Source organism: Protopterus annectens, chromosome 2.part0, assembly GCF_019279795.1.
Source record: "Protopterus annectens isolate FY-2018-M chromosome 2.part0, PAN1.0, whole genome shotgun sequence".
NCBI lineage: Eukaryota > Metazoa > Chordata > Ceratodontiformes > Protopteridae > Protopterus > Protopterus annectens.
Window position 1 is genome coordinate 109,088,067 of NC_056728.1, and position 18,889 is coordinate 109,106,955.

Consider the following 18,889-nt stretch of genomic DNA (forward strand, 5'->3'; position numbering starts at 1 on the left):
CCAGCCACCAGTCCATATGCCCAGCACTTCTTTGTCCCTTTGTACTTGAATCTCCTTTTTTGTTTCCCTATTAAATGCTTTTATTACATATAAGTTCCAAGGATTACAGTTCTTCTTTTTTCATATTCCTCAAGGAAATATTCTGTTGCAGAAGTAGCTTCAAATATAATGTCACAAAATGTGTTTGTTTATAAGAATAAATGCACCTACCTTCTGGGTTTTGACACCCAAAGAAACAGTTAATCATACCTATCTTTATTCAGAATCCTCACCATATACTTCTCCCTCATGTTCTCTTATAGGTTTATAGGTTCATAGGTGTGTACTAGGCTAATGGCCCTGGAGCCTTTACAAGCCTAGCCCATAGGATTACCCTGGCATCGTGCCACCTGACCTTAGTTCTCAGTGCCTCTGTCAAGCAGAGCCACTGGAATGATCCCCGGGGTGAATTTTCTATTTCCCATCCACTCTTTAAGATTTCTCTTGAAGAGGGCCAGTGAGGCACTCTGCTTGACATGTATGGGAAGTCTGTTCCATAGTATGGGCAGTCTCTGGGTTGTGAACCTGTCCTTCCTGTTCTGTTGATTGTGGTAATGAGGTTGATGTCTCTGGAGCATGTAGTGTGGAGGAATTGAGATTTCCTTAGATGCAGCATTTCTAACAGAGCTGGGTCAGACATGGCTTTGTAAGTCAAACAGAGATCGCCTCTAAGTAGGTGATATGAAACAGAGACTGGTTGGAGTTTTTTGAGTCTGTCCATATAGGACAAGTGTTTAAGGCCTAAGATCCTCTTTGTGAGGTATTTCTGCAGCCTCTCCAGTTGTTGTAGGTGTCTAGTGAGGTACATGCCAAATGGGGCATTGTACTTGATGACTGGCCTAATGAGGGAAGAGTAGAGGGGAGACAATGACCTCTTTCTTCCTGGATGCAAAACCCTTAGTAATGAGATGTGCCACATAGAAGGACTTTCTGACCACAGTGGCAATGGGGTCTATATTAGATCAGCGAACACTTAAAAAAGCGAACGCTGATTGATCGACCTTATGTAAGCAAAAGCTTACAATCTCGAACTGTCAGATCAGCGATTTTTTTCCTAGGGAAAAAAAATTGCTGATCCAAAACACATACACACAACACAAGCACACCAAACAAACAGAAATCCACACACATACACCTAAAATCTGACACCTAACCCTACACTAAACTACGCACACACCACTAAATATCCACTTACCTTAACCCAAACCCTAACCCTAAGGTCCGTCACTATTGCACACTCACCTCACCCGCTCCCTAACCCTAACTCACCTAAATCCGCCTTAACCCTCATGTCCACACAATCGCACACATACCTAACCCAAGCGCTAACCCTAACTCACCTAACCCACCCTAACACTCACATCCACACAACCACACACTTACCTGAATCTGACCAGTAACTTTCCACCACAGCACTGAAAATACCGAAGCAACAGAAATGGAAAACCAAATTCTTTCCCTAGGAAAAAATTAGAGTTTCTGTTGCTTCAATATTTTTAACTTTCGCTAAAATAAGGTCGATCAATCAGCGTTCGCTTGTTTAAGTGTTCGCTGATCTAATATAGACCCTGGCAATGTGGTGGTCAAAAGAGAGGTTGCTGTCAACCTGTGTTCCCAGATCTCTTATGATGCCTTCTACGTTCAGTGGACTACCATTGATGTGATAATTCATGGGAACCGGGTTTTTCACCTTTTTTTTGTATTGCTACCCAGGCACCTTAGTTCACTTTTCTGGCATAGGACACTCTTTCCTTTTCACCATCATTTTTCAGAATATACTCTGCTTTATTTCTTTGTATTTTATCCATAATGTCACCTCAGGAGATATTTCCTTCATTTTCTGGCTCACTTCACAACAACATTTCATTCAGTATATCATCTTGCAACCCTTTTGACTGGAGGGTTGTAATTACACAAGACCCACCTGTCAGCTCTTTTTCAGCTTTAGCAAACAGATTTTTTTCTGAATGACTTCAGAATCCTCCACAATCTTAATGGTACTCTCTATAGCACTGGTGTTTGCCTCGGTGCCTTTCATCATCTTCTCCGTGTCATGCCCTGTCATCTCAGCCACCACTATGCTAGGAATAGGATGCGCATGCTCACTCATGTGCTCCAGAGCTATGAGCAGGGGAACTTACATGATGCCATGGTCAAATTTTCACTAGTAGTATAAATACCACCTTGAGTATCCCCTGAAAATAGGCTATTAACCTAGTGGAACTAACCCGGTCAACAAAGGATGAATCAATAAATAAATAAAATACTTCTCCAAAATCAATTTTGCAGAATCCTTGGTAATATCATTATAAACGGGCACCAATAAATATTTGAAACCTGAATGTAATGGTGCCAAACCTGATAATATGAGGATACCTTTCCCACTGACTTGATGCTGGTTCAGAGAAAACTGTAAAGGGGAATTGTTACTGGTTCGGATTTCAGAATACCTCAGCAGTTCAAGAAAAACAGTGAAATTCTTGCTGGTTTTCTTGGTGTGGGATTTACCCAAGTAATCAGTGAACCTACAAGAACTGATTTTAAAACTAATGCTCAAAATAAACTGGATTGAATGATAACAAAACACAAAGAGGACTGCATTGCCTGAGTGATTGACTTTTGACCTTTGCTATATGGACTCATAGTCCTACTACACCTTCAGATAAGACAAATAAGTACACAAGGTTTTCTACAAGCAAGCAGAACTAAGATATGCTGACCTTAATTCATTAGTGTGGAGGCACTTAAACAATGCAGCAGATATAAACTCTGATCTCAGGTGTTATGCAACCTGCTTGACACCTCTGAGTCAAAAAACAAAGGATTTCCTTATTACAACAGTTCTTTTAGACAAGATATACAATCTAGGAATCAAGCCTGGAAAGTTTTCAAGAAGTCATGTAATATCTGATCACTTAATGCCTAAACAGCCATATGGTAAGAAGGATTACTATTCTCACCTGTCCCAATTTTTTTAATAATTCTATGTATTTCTGAAAAGGCATCAATGGCCTTCTTGGTAAAAATGGAAATTTTAAAGATGTTCCTATAGAAATAAATTCATCTAGTGAGGTTGCCATTAAGTTTGATGATTATTTCTCAGCCATAACATAAATAACATACGGTTAGTCTGGATGGGCAGCAGCTATCCAGCACAGTTCCTGCTAACCCTGTCAATAGCCATTTCAGCTTAACTCACACCTTCATGAGAAAGTCTTTAACAAAGGTATAAGATCACGGTCCTTCCTCAGGAAGCAACTTGCTACCTGCTTACTTAAGGAAGATGGCATCCTACAACACCAAGCTTGTGACTATACTTATCAATAGAAGAATAAATGAAGGATGTGTGCCTGCTATCTAGAAGCAGACTTAAATATTCCCATTGTTCAAAGGGCATGAGATGCATTAAGTTGAAAGCTAAAGGCCTATAAATGCCTGAGACCTCTGCCTTAGATTCTAGAAAGAGTTGTTCATATATAGCTTGCCAAATGCATCAGTAATAGTAACCTCTTATCTGAAACCAACTTGGCTTCAGATCTGGCCATTATACTCAAAAAAAAAATGCTTAAAATAATTAACTCTATAAGAGTAGTTATGACAGATGTCACCCGTAGCGATTTTGTGGAACTTTTCTAAATCTTTTCATTTAGTTGATTATTGCCTACTTGTTTACAGACCAAAGGACATAGGATGTAGCCAAGTAGTGCTTAAGGAGATACCTCATGAACCATTCACTGGCTGTGGGCTGGCAAAGCATTCCTTCTATTACAAAATTCCCACGAGTCAACCATTAGGGGCACTTTTAAGGCTACTACTTTTCTCAAACTTTATAGACACCATGTATCACTATACTAAAGGTATGATCCTTTTAAATTACTCATTTTGATTCTGTTATTCAGTGTTCACAATCTCCATTTTTTTGCTGGATGACCATAAAGAAGCTTTTAACATCCTAATGAAATGGCAACAGCATAACGGATTACTATTAAATGAGAAGAATGCAAAGGGTACAGTTTTTAGTAAATAATGCAATGAATACTCTGAAATACGCAGTTTACATTGTTCATGATTTGAAGTAGCTTGGCATTATACTGATCGCATACTAAACTTTAAAGAATATGTTGAGATAACGGTGAACATGATAAACAGAAAAATTGGGAGCACTCCACAGCAAAAAAAAAAAAAGACTTACATTCTATGTATTACCAGAGGCTCTGTTGCTGTAGCACTGTTGTACTAAAGTCATCATATGGGTCAGGCACCAATGGTAATTTAAATTAAAACACAGCTGATAAAATAGCATCTGCCTCCAGTATTGTATTTAAATGTGTTCCTATTGTTTCATCACTGTGCTGGTTTGACACGGATCCATTATAAGTTCAAAGATTGAAGTTGCAATCCTCAAAAATGTGAGAAATATATACAATCTCTGAAATTACTGTACTGTTTAGTATAGAGTTTCTATACATGTATAATATGGAAGAGGGTAGCCTCCCACATCGGAGGAATTCATGGTTGGTTGACCCCCTGTGAAAAGCATTTTAAAAGTTTAATAGTAACTTTTGGAGTTTGCTGTTACTTATATTAAATTGCACTTATATTTTCATCTCTGTAAGCCATTCTCAGTTCTGTCTTATTATGCTCATGAACCTCACCACTGACCCCCAATAATAATCAACCCATGTTGGCCAGTCAGCATGGCTAAAAGTAATCTCTGTGATACCCAAGGACAGTCTCTGACCATTACATTTTAATTGACAGTAACAGGTGAGAATATACCCCTTCTAACAAAATGTTGAATTGGTGGCAGTGGTGGGTATCGGGAGCTGAATTAGTATAGCATGCAAAACAGTTTCAGTACCAGAAAGTATATGTATACTTTCAACTACAAGGTAACCATATAGCAGTATACCTTGTATAGTAGTTATTTCATTTATTTATTTATTGACAGCTTAATTAGGGATCATGCAGAAATGAGCTCTGCCAAGTATGAAAAATATGTGTCACAGCTAACTAAAGAATGTACATTGAAAGGAATCCAACCTGCTGGCATAGCCAAGGATGAGATGATATCCACATGGACTGCAGTGAAACTAGGCTGCTTCCCTCCCTCTCGTCAGGGTTAAAACACCAAACAGATCCACTAACTTCAAAAACACAAATAAGGCAACATGAACTAATACTCCACTCTAAAGGTTGATAAACAAAGTAAACTTTTAATTAAATATTGAGCTACACACTCAACATGCAAAAAGAACCACAACAATACAAACAATATAATCACATTAAGCGCTTTTTGTCTGGGTAATGTCCAGACTTCCTCAGATGTTAAACACAAGTTTTCATAAGGTTTAAAAAGCCCACGTCAAATGACGTAAACAAATGGTTGTTTAACTAAATACATTTAACCAAAATTTTCATTAAAAAGGCTAGTAATAATTTCATTTTAAACACCAAATAAAATAATAAGAAAAATAATAAGAAAACAAAATAACTACTCCGAAGGTCAACAGGAATTTCATCTAACAAATACATATTGCACATAAGGAGACATAAACACTCTACAATATTCTAAAATGTTTCAAACCCATAAAATGTCTGTACTTTCTTCTAAAAGAAATTAACGTACTTTTGTTTTAAAAATGAAGACAAACTATACACTACCATTCTAAACAAATGTTCGATTGCGTGCTATCTATGCAGCACCTTCAAAGGTCCTAAAAACTCCAATTTATGCAGCAATAGTGGTCATTTAAAATGCATGATCCTAAAGGATGTGCTAAAAAACATATGCTTTTTTATATTTCACTTCTCTACGAGTACCTGAAAGGCTTAATGCGGAATAAGTTCCACCTTTTACACAAATAACCTCTCGCTTAATGAAATTATGTGTATTTATTGTAAACGTTAGTTTATTCATTCCTAATGTAGGTGAATCATTCCTACTACTATTTGATTTGTTAAAATTAACAATTAGCAATGTATTTAAAAGTGTATGTGTAGAACATAACTAATGAATATTTAAAATGTTGTTGTTTCTTTCGGCTTTTCCCGGTTAGGGGTCACCACAGTGGAACTCTGGTCCGCTAATGATTGGCAGTAGATTTTTACATGCTGAGTTGCCAGCTCTGACGCACAACCTTCAACAAAGGTATGCCCATGCATGTATGTCTCCATGTAGAAGACACTCTAGCTGAGAACCGAACCGGACAGCGTCTTACTGGGAGGCGACAACACTACCGCAGCCCAACCACCGCAATCAGTGACATATGTTACTTTTACATACACCTATTACATTTATTACATATATTTATTCTTTTAATAGTTAATATATTTATTTATACATAATTCACTATATTAGTGAGTATGCATTAATCAAATATTTTAAATATTATTTTAACTAATGAATATTTAAAATAATATTTAAAATATTTGATTAATGCATACTCACTAATATAGTGAATTATGTATAAATAAATCTATTAACTATTAAAAGAATAAATATATGTAATAAATGTAATAGATGTATGTAAAAGTAACATATGTCACTGATACAAATATCAACATGTACAAAGATGCTTAAACACACATATATAAAAATACATAATCACACATAAACTAATAGTAATGTTCCATAGATACGCCCATGTTCACCTTAGTAAACCTTTGAATTTTAAAATGCATGCTAATGAATAAATTTCATTTAGGCCTGGGGGACAACAAGCATAAAGTTTAAGCTGCCATCTTAACTCACTTTTTTCAAGGAGTAGTTTAACCATATTACCCTCCATAAGCCTTCTACTATCCTGAGGGGCTACTTGTGTTATAACCTTAAACCTAAAAGAATGATCTGGGTTTTCCTCACAGTGGGCAGGATTCACGAACGCTTGCATGGAGTCTGAGTAGTGTAAGACTCCATGCAGCCCTCGCGATCCAGGAACAGCCCGAAATTCTGTGTAAGAGACCAGCTAAAACGTCTCTTACACGGAGTGGGCGTGGATATGCTAATCACCTCACTTGCAGCCGAAAGGCATGCAAATGAGGTAGACTAGCGATCCACGAAGCCCTAACCAGCCCATGTAAGAGCCGTTTTAGCTGCAGAAATGTACTCAGTTGACAACTGAGTACGTTTCTGCAAAAAACACAATGGAGCCATGTCAGCTCCAAATAAAGGGTGCATATGTGACAGGCAGCATGCCAATGGCCAAATATGTGGCCATTGGCAAGGTACCCTGATGCAAATTTGAGAAATAATTTTTTTTTTTCCGGCAATCGCCGATGTTTAAACGCAGCGCAGCCGTGCGCAAACGGGCTGCGCTATATAAAACATAAAAATGAAGGTTAGAAACCCACAAATGTGGGTTTTATGCAATACATGGATTTACAATGCAGGGACCAGCAGACCAAAAACAACATGGCCACCGTTTAGTGGTTGCTAAGATGGGAAGCTGAGTCTAAGACATGTAACTAAGCATTAGTAGGCAATCTGATGTAAATGAGTGTTAGGATACTGAATCCCACTGTCACAAAGCAAATGAGCACATTCTGAGTAGTGTAAGAGTTACATAAGGGGGAGGAACAGAGTAGAAGATAGGTGACATCACAGGGGGAATGGCAGAAAGAAATGCAGTTCATTGGAGGTCAGTGTTACATGACAGATGTCAGACACATATCATGGAAAGAGGAGTGCCACAAGATAAGCATGGGAAAGTCAAGAAATGGAAGGTGTACACTGTTGCTTACACCAAAGTTTCTTGCTGGGCGTGCATGCGCACGTGTGCCCGCCATGAGGCGTGAGTAGGGCAGTGTGCGCATGTGTAAGGCAGACTGAGCATGTGGGAGCCTGTTGGCAGACTTGTAAGACTGTTTGTGCTGGTGTGCGCATGTTTTAACCTGAATAAGAAGATTCTAAACCATGTAAGCATGTGTGCACGCGTGTAAGCCACTGTGAGCGTGTTTCTGCTGGTATGCGCGTTGCTCCCCCCTGAGGAAACAGAGAGGAAAAAGGAAGCAACAGAATTAGTAGGAAGCTAGCAGGGAATACTGCTGGAGCTAGCAGGTGAAAACAATTAGAATCAGGCAATTACACAGGCAGAATAGTAGCCCAGCCAAGCACTTAAAACTCTGCAAACAGCAGTGCAGGATGTTTCTCTCAAGAGACACTGCAAGACAGGAGTAAGCTATTAGAAGTGAAAACTGAAAAAGCTGAACTCAGAGCGGAAATGCTAGGGGCTGCCATAGCTGTCATAAGGAGACATAGGTGACTTGCTGAGGGTGATGACAATGCAAATGGTGCCAGACAATCCACAGTGAGGAGACGGAGAAGAGTGTACAGGCCCAGGGTCACCTACCACAGGTTACATGAGCTGGAGATAGTGGAGTGCTATAGAGTGGACGGAGACCTCCTGCAGCAAATTGTTGAGCTGTGCAGGCCACGCCTCACACACAGAACCAACAGAGAGGAACCCATCCCAGTGGAAACCAAGGTATGTGTTGGCCTAAGAATACTAGCAACAGGTACCTTCCAGAGACCAACTGGTGATATGATGGGGATATCACAGGCATCAGCCTCCAGGGTACTGCACCAGTTCCTGGATGCCATGCCGGCACATGTCGGTGATCATGTATATTTCCCCAATGCCCGTGAGGTATTGGCCAGCAATATGCGTCTCTTCCAGCAAATAGCAGAATACCCTGAGGTAGTGGGTGCAATAGACTGCACACACATACGCATCAAAGCACCAGCCAGTGAGTAGGGTAGGGCCTACATTAACTGCAAGGGCTTCCCCTCCATCAACTGCCAGGTCGTGTGTGATGCCCAGGGCATAATAATGAATGTGTGTGCTGGCTGCCCTGGGAGCTACCATGATTCCCATATCTGGCATTTGACGCAGCTGTACCCACCAGACATTTGCTAATGGGGACATCCCACATGGACACCTAGTGGGGGATGCAGGTTATGCACTGGAGACGTGGCTGATGACACCCATCAGAAACGCACACACACCTGAACAGGAACGCCATAATGAGGCACACGCACAAACACGTAATGTAATAGAGCATGTGTTTGGGCTGCTCAAGTCACGGTTCCGGTGTCTGGGCACATCTGGTGGATCCTTGCAGTACTCACCAACTACATGTACCCAAATTGTCATGGTATGTGCTATGCTACATAATATGATCTTGCGAAAACAGCTGCAGCAGGACCAGCATAGGGCCGGGCCAAACAGCCCCCCACCATTGCCAAGGCCATCACAGGCAGAGCGTGACTCGGAGGAGGAATAACCTGAGCCTGCCCCAGTAGGCAGAAGGAAGTGCACCCAGTATGCCCTGGCCTTGGCAAAGAGGCAATGCATAGCACATACACTGGCTCAGTAGGAACCCTGGGAATGATACCCCTCTCTGACTCACTCATATAATAACAGGGATGCCTAAAATGACATAACCTGCTCTCAAACATGTACAGGGAGTGTAGTATGTGCATCCGACAGAGGCAGCCCTGCAGCACCACCTGAGGCATGAATGTCATGTGTTAAGCAATGTAACACCATGTAGTATATGCAAACGTGATGACCCTGACTAACATCCTACCCTCACCAAGCATGATGCCACAATATGACGATGAGATGATCAATTGCAATAATTGGCTGAAGTATTGCTGTTAGTCAAAGGGGATCCAATGTGTGCCAGCCTGGGATGACATGCTGAGCATGACATGATGCTCCACCTGCTAGGGGTGGCGTGCACCTATTAGTCCTGGCCTTATGGATACTGGCAAAGGCTGTTGTTACCCACAGCGTGCCTTGAATAGGTAAGCCTCAAAACACAAACCCACCTCCATAGGTATCACAAGGGATAAGAACCTAGATGTAATGCTACACAATGCCAGAAGTCTAAACAGCAAGATGCATGCAGTCTAAACTCCCCCAGTATGGAGAATGTTGATATCTGTCCTGTAACAGAAAACTGGGTCAAGGCTCACAACAGCACCCTAACACTACCAGGTTACACCTCATACTGTGCTGTACCGCCTCAAAACATGGAACAAGCTACAAAAGGAGGGTGACTAGCAATAATTGTCAAGGATAACCACACCCCCATGTTGGTACCACAACAAGAAGCAGCATGGTCTAGCCATGGTTAAGTAACAGTGGCTAAAACTGCCTCCCAGTTTATAGCCTGCTACAGACTACCGTCCTAACACCAGGAACTGCACTTGGCCTATGTTGGAATACATGAATATATCAAGCCCTCCAAACCACATTATATTGGGTGACTGAAAATACCCAAACATAGACTGGGAGCATTATTCTAGCGCCAACACTGTAGGTCAAAAGTGCCTAGAATCCATAAACCAAAATGCCCAGGAACAACGTACCACTCCCACAAGAGGGGTAAGCATACTGGATGTGATAATCAGCAACATGGGTACTGGATGGCAAGATGAGAAGTGTATCCCTCACTGGTAAGACCAGACCATAGAGTAATCACACCAGATATACACATCCTGACCACAGTCCCTGGCCAGAAAACCACAGTGAAAAACATGTGTAAAGCAAAAGTTGCACTCCTCCAAACTGATGTGGAATCCATTAAAGGCCCTGTGCAGGTGCAAAATATGGGCCACACCTCAGAACCTGTTACACAGGCATTCCATGAACACTGCCAGGAATGCATGGATTATGCAATCCCAAATAAAACCAAGACACAATGCCATACACGCAGGCATCTGTCATGGTGGACTCCAGCCATTACCAAACCATGCAAGAGAATGAGGAAGCTACTACATGATAGAGCAAACATAAAAAGGGAAGTAATCACTGATCAGTAGTATGGCAATAAAATATGTCCACTCATACAATCCACTAAGGCCAGCTACAACAAGTTGAATCTGTGAATCTTGAGGCAATGTTACACCTGCCCCATGTACACAGACAACCCTCACCTCCCCCCAAGAAATACAAATATATGTGAGAGATGCAACCATTTATCCAAACCGGAGGCTGAGCTCTCTCAACTCAGTACTGTCAAAACTAGTCAGGAGGAGAAGGTAACCACACACACCACATACCCAGTCTCACATAGACCTATCATAACTGCAAACCAAAGACATAAACACAGAAAAACATTCCTGGAGGCCCTAATTACAAACAGACCACATCAACAGAGGCCTCCAAAGCAGACACCCAAGCAACCACTACCTCCAAACATAGTACATGCAATACATAGTACAGAAAGCTGATGTGCCAAACAGTCACAGGCCAGAAGGAGAAACAACATGCCTGATACAGTTGTAATAGGTGACTCCATAGTCAGACACACTGCTGTCCTGCTCACCAGACTGAACAAGGGAAAGGGTACAGTAAGCTGCCTGTAGGCTGCTACAATACGCCACATAACACAAGTACGCAGGTCACCCCAAAGCAAGTAGAAATATGATGCAGTCATTGTCCATGCTGGCGTGAATGACCTGAGATGTACCTCCCCGGACTACATGAAAAGGGACATAGATGAGCTCTCCGATTATGTAGTCCAGGCCGGTATGACACTGACCATGTGCAGCATCCTACCCTCACCAAGAATGATGCCACAGTACAAACACAGAATGATCAGCTTTAACAAGTGGCACAATTACTGGTGTCATTCCAAGGGGATCCAATGTCTGTCTGCTTGGGATGTCATGCTTGACAAGCCACGCTGCTGTGCCAGGGATGGCTTGCACATGTTACCCCTGGCCATCTGGATATTGGATAAGGCTTTTGCCACCTCCATAGAGCCTTTCATAGGCAAGGCTGAAAAGACTAACCCACCTCCCTAGAAAACATAACTGGAAAGAAACATAAGGGTAATGCTGCCCAATGCCAGGCGTGTAAACCTCAACATGCATGCTCCCGAGGCCCTACCCAGTATGGAGAACATCGATGTCCATGCAGTGACAGAAACCTGCAGCATGGCTCCTGACAGCACACCAGCACTACCAGGTTATACCTCATATCATGCGTTATGGCCCCAAAACCTGGACAAAAACATAAAAGGAAGGGGGGTATCTATATTCAGCACAGACACCCACACGTCCAGGTAACTGACAATGCACGAAGCATCGGAGACCACCCATGTGCAACTAACCATAGGCAAAACTGCTGTACAGTCTGTAGCATGCTACAGACCACAATCTCACACACAGGAACCCCACTCAGCCGTCCTGAAGACACTGGACAGTATGAATGTCTCACCAAATACCAAACAAGGTACTCACAAATTACCACATAGGTGGTAATCCATTATGTATGGAAGGAGTAATCAGGGACCTAGGGACACAAGTGGACAGTAACCTGTCATGTGGCACTCACATTGCCAACGTGGCTAGGAAGACTGTCTATATTGGACACCGTATCATGAAAGGATTCACATCTACGCCAACAGAGGTCATTGTAACCCTATACTGTTCTCTTATCAGACCCATAATCTAGTACAATGCCTCATTTGGGATGTACCTTACCCGACACCTGCAGCAGTTAGAAAGACCTCAAAGGTACCTCACCAAGAGGATAAAGGGTCTCAAATATTTGTCATATGCTGCCTGGCTGTAGACACCCCAGCTGTATGCAGTCACATACTGCCTACGCAGAGGCATTGCATGCCTGTTGTACAAGGCCATGTCCAACACAGGAGTAATGGACATGCTCCACCCCAGAAAACCCAAATCCATCGGAGCTGTAAGAGTGAGAGATGTCATCCTCAACACATAATGAAATAGGATGTGCTGGAGGGACAGATACATAATCCAGAGGCTCCATACAGCCTGGAACGGAATCCCACTCCATGTTAGGCAGAGCCCCTCACTGACTCTCTTCAACAGGAATCTTGCCAAGTGGATGGATGATCGTAGATGTACACTGGGGGTGTTCACTGTGTCACGTCCAGACAGAGGCACAGTAAAGTAAATCATAAATGGCCATAATATCCACATATCAAGGGGTGGTGAAAGCCACACACACTCTGGCTAGGCTCATAAATGCCCTAGGACAGATAGCCTAGTATGAACCTATGAACCTATGAAGATACAAATTGTACAGGACACTAAGGTTAATCACAAGGCTTTCTTAACTGATGGTAGGAACCTTGTTGGGAAGTCACAGATATGCTCTGAATCACTCAAATATTACAAACAACATACCAAACACACACACATATTGCCAACATCCAACCTGACAGGTGCAGTGCAACCCCCCCCCCCCAGAAAAATGCAAAATATCTATCCCAGCAGAGTGCTGGCCCCCTGACATTGCAGATGCTGAGGTAACAGCCAGCAACTACAAAGCAAAACACACAGCATCAATGGTATGAGATGGTGTCCTGGGGCTGAGTCCAACATGGACTGCAAGAAGAATGGAATGTCAAATAACACTACTGCTCAATGTCAGCCTTACCACAGGATATGTACCCAAAGAGCAGTGTACAACAACAGTGGGCCTTCTCCACAAAGGTGTTGCCTGAATGGATACTGCAAACTACCACCCCAGAATGCTGACAAGCTTGGTCTGCAAAGCTATGGAAAGGATCAGCATGTACCTCAGACATAAAGATATTGGGGACCTACTGACACTGGACCCTACCCAGTGTGGCTTTCTTAAGTGCAGATCCTGCCCCTTAAACATGTTTGACTCATTTGAAACAGTCATTAAGGTCATTGATGAGGGGAATGTGGTCCACACAGCCTAGCTGGACCTTGCAAAAGGCTTCCATACAATACCCCACGTGTTCATTATAGATAAGCTCACCAGCTTAAATACAAACCCCTATGTCAGTATAGGGGTTGCAAACCAGACCAAGGACAGAACTGACATGGTCAGAAATGCTGCAGCCATGTCAGACTACAAACCAGATACAACTGGCATCCCACAAGGCTCGGTCCTGGGACCTTCCTTGTTTGGTATATATATGTCCCATAGGTACAGGCCAACATGGAAGGACTGTGTCTGAACAAGTTTGCAGAGGACTACAAACTGGCCACCATATCTGACCCTCCAGCTGACACAAGCATCCCACAAAAGGGCCACATAGAAACAGACAACTGGTGCCATAGCCATGTCAGCAAGCTAATTGCAGAAAAGTGTATAGTCAACCCCTGTGGATATACAGTAAGTGCCCACCAATTACCACATAGGTGTTAACCCATTAAGTACTTAAGATGTAATAACAGACCTGGGGACACAAGTTGATAGATACCTTGCATTGGACAAGCATGTGGCTGTAGTGGTTACAGAAACATACCATATACCCACCTAATCATGAAGGTAGTCAGATCTAGATCAGGGGAGTTCATTGTGGCTCTGCAGTCATCCTTCATCAGCATCACAATTGACTACAATGGCCCCTGTGGGATGTACCTCAGCAGACACCTCCATCAACTGGAAAGACCCCAAAAGTACCTCACCAGGAGTATCAAAGAGCTTGAACAGACGCCATGTGTTGCCTGATTAAACAAACTGCAGCTCCACACACTGCCATACTTCCCACCTAGAGGCAAGCTGTGCCTGATGTATAAAGCCATGTCCAAGCTGGAATCAATGAACATGCTGCACATTGTACAATCTGAATGGCAGTGAGCTATGCACATGAGAGACCTGAACCCCAGCACTGACATACATAGGACAAGCTGTACTGAATGATCCATAACACAGAAGCCACCCCCACTCTTGAGTAAACTCCCAGTACAGGTTAGTCAGAGAGTCACCCAGCGACTCTTCTCAAGAGGAATCTTGATGAGTGGATGGGAGATGGTAGGTTTACCCTGGGTATCACTGGTATGTCACGGGTAGACGGAGGCACAGTATACTAACCATGACATATGTCATGGCAAACTCCAGTTACAATGTGTGTCGAAGGATAAACACACTCTCTGACTAGCATTAGAAATGGCCTAGGGCACATCACTAGTGTTTGCCAATGTCCACCTATGTTGTGGAATACACTACCAATGTTGGACAAGCCTGGTTTAAGTAGTCCATATCTGAACATAATGCAACATGGTCATATGTGCACAACTGGCCCCTAAACAGTCTGTTGTGCTCACTATGAAAATTTAAAGCAGTGATAGGACTAAAGCCCAGGATACTGTCCACCACTGTGAAAGTACTGAACCAGTACACTATATGGTACTACAGTGTTAGGTCAGTATGAAAGGATGTTGACAACTGTATGCAAAGTATCCCATGCAAACCCTGCAGGCACAGTATAATCCCTGTTGTGTTCAGACACGAAGCAGTTGGCCAGTAAGTACACAACATGACACCCAACACACAACCATAAACGTGAGATATTGTTGAAGTTCACACTCATCCACAAATGTGGTGGACTGCAGAGTTCAACATATGGAAAGTTCACACTGGGCATGCTCACACACTTTGATAAATGAGACATATGTCAGACAACATGCCATGGAAAGGCTGAACTGGGCATGCTCACACACTTAGGCCATATCTGAAGTTTAGCAGTTGGCCACACATATCTAGTATTTGTACGTGTTATTCCAGGAACCAACCACATTACAGCAATCTGCCCAGTGCACACAGTTAAATGACTACAGAGACATAAGTGATATAGTGGATCCCTCTCATATTCAAACATCTTCCACAGATAAACAAGTTGTTCATAGAAACAGGGAATGCTATGGCAATAAAGACCTGCAAACAGTCTATCAGCAACAAATATTGTGCATCTGACAATTAAACATATGGGTGTAGAGGTCAACACTAGGCTGTTTGCCCTAGGGAATGAAAGCTTAGCCAGTGTGTGCTTGGCGTCTGCATCCCCAGTACAGTAGGCTACTGTGCCACTGTAAAGTATGTCACATAAGGCACCATTTGAGGCTAGTGTGCTGTGCCTCCGTCAAGCAGGGACACAGTGGAGATCCCAGGGGTTGAATTTGCTATGCCACATCCATGTTGTTGGTGTGTGCTGGAAGAGGGCTGGTGAGCACCTCTAACAGTAAGTGGGCATCAATAACAGACTGAGGGGAGCTTTATCTGCAGTGTCTGGAGAATTTCACTGTCAACACGTTGTCGTGATGATTATGAGGGATTGAAGTCTCGTGCCAGTACTGTTCAGAGATGTCCTCCCTCTCTGGGCTACTGCTCTGCAATGTATTAGCTCACTCTGTCTGTTGGACAGCTCATATATGGCTGGTGTACACCTGACAGGGTGTCCTGTTGTGGAGGAGTCATGGGTATATTTGGGATAGCGTGATCAATGCAAACCTTCCACATGCTCATAGAATGCAATTGTCAAGGATTATGCAGAGTGGCCTGTATACTCCCCCAGCATGGGTCCTTTGAAGTCTTCCACCCCAGTCTTCACAAGTGCAAAGTCTGCTTTTGATAAATGCACTTTGTTTGCAATGACAACCTTGCCTGGGGGTGGGAATGGGATATGGATGTCCAGGGAAAGGTGGGTATGGTCAGATATCAACAATGGTGGTCTACCTCTGGTGTGGAACAGTGAGTACCCATGTTGCAGATGGTCAGGTGCAATATGTATTCCCCCTTGTGGCTGTGGTGAGTGGTCCTGCCATAGCACATGGACTCACAAATTGTAGTGGCTGTAGGGTAATGTTGTAGAGGCCTGAGTAGTTCCCACACACAATATACCTGTACCTGACGTTAACAACTGGAATGGTGTATGTGAATACATTCATATCTTGGCACTGTTCCCAGGGAAGCAAAGTGTGTGTCCCAGATGTGGGAGGGGTGGTCTGAACTGGTTGTGTTGTGTGTTACAGCTCCTGTGGTCACGAAGCATGGTATAAAACATAACCTGCCAGTGCTGATGTGCATATCTGACCATGAAGCAGGTGGCTGCAAATGCATACATATGCTATCCCCCACCTGACAGGTAGTAATAGATGTACATACCTCTGTATAAATAATGATGTCAGCACCCAATAAATACTGCAGGTGCATATCAGATGCCCAGTAATTCAGATAGTGCATTCCGCTAATGCGGCTCTCTTAAGTGTCATGATATAGTTAGGTAGGGGTTTGAATCCTGCAAATGCTCAGTGTGTGTGTGTGTGTGTGGGTGAGCAGGGTTGGTGTGTGTGCAATTCTGTGTGAGGGAAATGTACCTTTTGGCAACTAGCAGCACACACTACAGGATGCACATTCCCCTTTCCAAACACTGATGATGTCAGCACCCTATAAGTACAGCAGGAGAAGGGAATCCTCCCAATAATGCGAATAGCACACTCTGCTAATGCATATGTCTTGAGTGTCATAATATAGTTAGGTAGAGGTTTGAATCCTGCAAATGCTCAGTGTGTGTGTTTGGGTGAGGGGAGTTAGTGTGTGAGAGAAATGTCCCATTTGAGTGTCATAATATAGTTAGGTAGAGGTTTGAATCCTGCAAATGCTCAGTGTGTGTGTTTGGGTGAGGGGAGTTAGTGTGTGAGAGAAATGTCCCATTTGGCAACTAGCAGAACACACTTCAGGATGCACATTCCCCTTTTCAAACACTGATGATGTCAGCACCCTATAAGTACAGCAGGAGAAGGGAAACCTCCCAGTAATGCAAATAGCACACTCCACGAATGCATCCGTCACAAGTGTCATAATATAGTTAAGTAGGGGTTTGAATCCTGCAAATGCTCAGTGTGTGTGTTCGGGTGAGGGGAGCTAGTGTGTGTGCAATTCTGTGTGAGAGAAATGTCCCTTTTGGCAACTAGCAGAACACACTACAGGATGCATTCCCCTTTCTAAGCACTGATGATGTCATCACCCTATAAGTATAGCAGGAGAAGAGAAAACTCCCAGTAATGTGAATAGTGCGCTCTGCTAATGCGGCCATTTTGAGTGTCATAACATAGTGAGGTAGGGGTTTGAATCCTGCAAATGGTATGTGTTTGGGTGAGGGGGGTTAGTGTGTGTGCAATTCTGTGTGAGATAAATGTCACTTTTGGCAACTAGGAAAACACACTACAGGATGCACATTCCCCTTTCTAAACACTGATGATGTCAGCAACCTATAAGTTTAGCAGGAGAAGGGAAAACCTCCCAGTAATGTGAATAGTGCGCTCTGCTAATGCGTCCATCTTGAGTGTCATAACCTAGTTAGGTAGGGGTTTGAGTCTTGCAAGTGTGTGTGTGTGTGTGGAGGGGGGGTGAAAGTAGGGTGTGTGCAATTACATGTGTGAGAGAACTGACCCTTTTGGCAACCAGTACAGCACACCAGCTGCTGCATATTCCAATCTCTAAACAGAGATGATGTCAGCACCCTACAAGTACAGCAGAAGAGGACAAATCTCCCAGTAATGCAAATAGCACGCTCTGCTACTGCGTCTTTCACTACTGTCATAGCACAGTTAGTTATGGCTTTGAATACCACACATGCCACGTGTGTTTTTGTCACACAGAATGCCCATGTGTGTGGGTTGTTTTTCACAATAATGCATGACATCGATTAAACCAGAAATGGCAATGCACACAGATGCTGTATGTGTGTGCCAAATACACATATATACCTGTGACCTTCAATAGTTCCCATGTCTGACGCCTGCCACATGTGAATACATGGTATTTGCACTGGATAACATTATGACTGTGGCTTTCTGTGCGGGTGCTGCATGTGGTATGTGTATATACAGTGTGAGTTGTATATGGTATCATCCTAGCAGCGAGGGATACACATCTGGTCTGGGGCATATAGTCTACATGTTGTTGATGAATAATTGCTGCATGTTTTCACCTGTTGTGAGAGTGGTAACAAGTTGTTCCATAGCAATGCAGTGACTACATGCTAGGAACCTTTCAGCTAGGGTGTTGTAGCTACAGTAATTCATCAGCATTCAGTAATA